Source organism: Haplochromis burtoni, unplaced genomic scaffold (genome assembly GCF_018398535.1).
Source record: "Haplochromis burtoni strain Fernald_Lab_line unplaced genomic scaffold, NCSU_Asbu1 Contig_268, whole genome shotgun sequence".
Classification (NCBI taxonomy): Eukaryota; Metazoa; Chordata; class Actinopteri; order Cichliformes; family Cichlidae; genus Haplochromis; species Haplochromis burtoni.
The window spans coordinates 47284-51850 of NW_024582629.1; the positions used below are offsets into that span (position 1 = coordinate 47284).

General features: G+C 35.7%; 1 long non-coding RNA gene across 1 annotated transcript; it reads left to right on the top strand.

The window, feature by feature from the left end:
* Nucleotides 1-485: 485 nt before the first annotated feature.
* On the top strand, nucleotides 486-3108 carry LOC121815671. The gene is made up of 5 exons (XR_006055264.1): nucleotides 486-819; nucleotides 1484-1549; nucleotides 1900-2055; nucleotides 2508-2600; nucleotides 2898-3108. It is a non-coding gene; the product is annotated as an uncharacterized LOC121815671 (long non-coding RNA).
* The last annotated feature ends 1459 nt before the right edge of the window (nucleotides 3109-4567 follow it).

The following is a 4567-nucleotide window of genomic DNA, read 5'->3' on the forward strand; positions in this document are numbered from 1 at the left end:
GCTTGGATCGCCCCATGCGTGTGGCTGCACGGCGCTAACTTGTTAACGAACTAACTGTTGACGCTAACGCGTTGACGGCGTGCAGCCCCACGCACGGGGCGTTAGCATCATTTTAACGAGATTAACACTGACAACACTAGTAAAAACTAAAAGAAATATCATATACTAATGTCCTCATTAGGACAGGGATTTCCACTGGGTTGTGGAACTGTGGGTTTATATCGTTAGCTGGTAATTATGTCACAGCTCTTTTCAGGTCATGTTAAAGAGTAATGAAAAGTAATGTAACAAGTAGTTACTTTCTTTCAATTAAGTCCTTACTTTTAAGAAAAGTAATGTGTAATACATTATTTGAGTAATGACCCCAACAGCGAAGGGGCCTGACTGTCTTCTGGAGTCACTCCCAAGTGCTCACTAAAGAAAATGCAGTTTTTTGGACGTCCTCATTTTTGGCGGCGTGTTTACACTCAAAAAAATGAATGAGGTGGATTGTTCAGTGTATATTAATTATTTATTTTCATTTTACTTAAAATATATGTTTTTGTTAAGTTAACATATGTTTTTCTAATCAAGTCTACGTAATTGTGTCTATTATTCAACGTACATAATACTAATGTGTTACTTGATCGCATAACATTTAAGTTAAGTCAATTAGGATCGATATACCTTGTATATCCACAAGGTGGCAGTAATGCAAAAACAGTTGTAATGAAACCGCGCAGAACAAGAAGGTTTCACGGCTTGTGCCTGCTCATGCGCAAGACTTCAAATTTAACTGAAAAAGGCTGTTTTGGCGCCAAGCTGCTGTTTCTTTGAGAGGTAAGACCACTTTTTTCTTTGACTATGTTGTGTAGTATCTATATGTCCAGCATGGTTATATTTTGCGTTTGTCTTACAAGACATGTTATATCGTTTGCGTGTGCTTGTTTTACATTAGTTTTACTGGGTCCTGGACATGTTTTTTTGTTTTATTAAGGGATTAGCTACAGGGGTTCATGGGGTTATTCTTTCAAGGGGTTATTTTTCCATTTGCTTTCTTGGGATTCCTTTTCTGTAATCCGAGAGTCGGAAATATCGAATAGGATAGCAAGGATAGCATAAAGTGACATTTAAAATCCAAAAAGTCAAGGGCGAAAGCCACTGTGACACCATTGTTCTGCTCTATCAGTAATCTGTATTATGTAAAAATGGTCTGTAAATACAGCATGTTTCCTAGCGGAGTTATACATATCAACGTAGTTATAAATTACAGTTTGTGAAAGTACACACTTAATTTTTTTAATAAAATTATTCAAGACATATGAGTGGACAGACAATGGAGGTCGACAGACCTGGTGATAATTGCTTCTATAGAAAGTTAGCACATGGCAGTGTCAATCTCTTGCTTTTCTTCTGAGTAGTATTTTATTTAGTTGTAATTCAAACAATAATTTGCTTCTTGAAATTAAGTAATGAATTTCTTGTTTTACTTTATAAATCTCAGATCCTGCCTTTACCTGCTCCCTCCTATACTGATGTGGTGTATGTGGTACTGCTGAGCTTGTATGTGGTATGTGAACTGTTATACTTTTAAAAACAAAACTGTTTTATAAGTTAAGTTTTCTTTTGTGACCCATCCCATGCCCCTGTTATTTCTTCTCCACATCTGAACCATGGTAAAGGTTGCAGTTCAAGGGCCTGAGGCATGAAATTCTTTTCAGATCAGCTGTGATCAATATTTTTTGGAACTTGATAAATAACAATAAAAGCTGTAATGGCTCCATTAGCATTTTGTGTAAATGTTTGTGTTAAAATTATAGCTTTAATGAGGTCTTACTACATTAGTTTTAGTTTGTATATGTGTACATATAGTATGTATATTTACAGTACAGTATGTTGTGTTTGTTGACATATTTTCAGGTGGAAGCAGAATATGTGAGGATTACTACTGCTGCACATGTTCCAAGGCTTTTTACACAACTTGACCAATACACTGACCAGCTCATAAAAGTCTTCAAGAAAAAAGGAGGCGTTGCAGGGAAGAAAATTAGACAAACTTTGGCCCCAGCCACACAGGTGCGTTATTCTGTTGGTAGCAAAATATTATGGCTAATAAGATCATTTTCAAATTTAAACAGCTAGTGTATGGTAGCTGCACAGTGCACTTACATTTATATTAAGCAAGACAAAGTTTGGTACTCAAAACGTTGGAAAATTTAAATTACCTAAACATATGTAAAATCTGATCCCTTGATTTAGGTTAAACCAGAAGTGAATGTTTTTATGTTATGTTTTGAATGCAAAAAAGATGATGTATTAGTTTGTCTTTACCTCCATTATGGACATATATAATGTGGTGGAAACCCTGCCCAACAGGTTAACTATTCATGTCCATGTGATGATTAGTTGGTCTTGTGTACATGTCTATCTGTGCAGTGGATATGTCATTCATTTTGCGTATAATGTGAGTTTCTGTCATCCTAAAGTATATCTGTTTTCTCTTCCTGTATCTCTGCCACTCTCTACAGAAGGAAACCATTGAAAAGGGGAGGGAGTGTGTCCTCAGGGCACTACCTTTTTACCTGAATGAAGACCCAAGCATCCTCTTCAAAGAATAATTGGTTGGTAATTTTAGTTTAGTTTTTTATCTGTATTAAACCAAATTTTGAATAACTAATGTTGTTGCATGTTGTAATGTTGTTGTTGTTGTAATTTGCATGGAACCTGTTTAAATGTTTTGGGAAATCTTCTTGTATACCCAAACTATTTATATTTATCGTTGAATCTGTAGTCTAAAATAGTGGCGCACTGGGGTGCATGTTCCTAATATTGTGTTTACGTCATTAAAGGGTAGCTTTGGCCCTTTTTCTTTCTTTTTTTAAAACTGGATGCCATTTTTCTATGTTTTTGTGTCTAAGCTACAGCTGTTCAGAGGGAGCTGGAACAAATTACCCTTGCTATCTTTACCATCGAAAGAGCTGATGCCAGCACTCCTCCAGCCGATGTGGGTATAACCATCTAGTGTGTCCTGCATGACCTGGAAGACCTGGCCTCTGCATGTGCACTCTTAATGGGTGGGATATATGCACTGAATCTCAGTTAACCTCAAGACTGAAAGCTAAGAGACAATCAAACGTATTGAGATTTAAAGGATTTAATTGAGAGATGATACTGCACCAGAAATGTTGAAGGGTGGTGTGTATATTAGCGTTCAAGGCATATTGTTATGAGGTGGAAATATGTTCATATTCAGTTTGTGTTACATTGTGTGCATTGTAAAGGTAATTGCAATACATACTAAAAATAAGGGTAAGTTAGGAGGTTGATCTGATATCCTCGTGTTGGTGTTGTTCGCAGATCATCATACTAAATGTTGTTCCAGGATCAACATTGCAAGTGACCAATCAGAATGTGGTGACGTCATACTTTTGCGACTTCGGGAAAAACCGGCGTAAAACAAAAAACTGTACTTAAGCTGCGTGAAACCGCCTCTGTCCGCCGATCAACTGACCCTAACCCTAACCGTAACCCTTTAATAAACAGTAAGCAGAATTGATATTGTCCTTGCAACATTGGAATTTCATAAATGCACGAATGGCTTGGAATAGAATAACGTCACAACAATGTGATTGGTCACTTGCAATGTTGAACCTGGAACAACATTTTCATGATGGTCTGGGAACAACACCAACACGAGGATATCAGATCATCCAAGTTGGGAATGCAGGATGAATGTATATTTTGTGGACTTTTAAAGACGAACAATTGTTTCCATGTTAAAATGTTTACATCTGAAGTTTTTTGCCCAAACACTGGTAAAATAAATGTTGACAGTGGCAAGTGTTAAATGGTTACTGCTGTGCTGTTGCAAAAAAACTGAACGCTGACAAGCTGTTTTATTGTTAGACCATAATGTTGGCATGTTTTGTTAAAGTTTTATTTGGGATGGTGATGTAATTTTCTTTGATTGCTAATATCAGTGGACTATTTATTATTATTATTATTATTATTGTTGTTGTTGTTGTTGTTGTTACATTTTTTTTTTTAATTGTGGCTGTTGAGGTGGACACTTCACTTTGCATTGTTAAAGGAAAGCACTTCATTGGCATTGTGTTACTGGACTGACCCTAAGCAATCATTGCAAATAGCAACTTTGCTATCCATTTTAGACACTAAAAGAAAAAAACACTCACAGACCTTACTAGCATCACATGTGCATAACTCAAGTGTCATCTTATCAATGTGTTATGTGATCTTCAATGCGTTTTTTTTTCTTCTATTTCTGGTAGATACAGACATTTAATTTAAAGTCTTGATGTTGCATCTGTCTACATACTGTTAATTACTAACCCTAATGAGCTGTTGTGTTTTATTTTGGACCGGTTTTACACAAATGCTCACTGAATGTGTTGGCAATAAAATAAATTTTAAAAAATAAGTTGGATGTACTTAATTCATTTGTGTGGAACCTGTTGACAAAATAGATTTATGTAAAACTAATTAATAAAGCACAAGGTGGCTGAAAATATAATATTTGAATTAATCTAACTTAAATTTAACATTTTACTGCCACAAATAAGAAATGTGT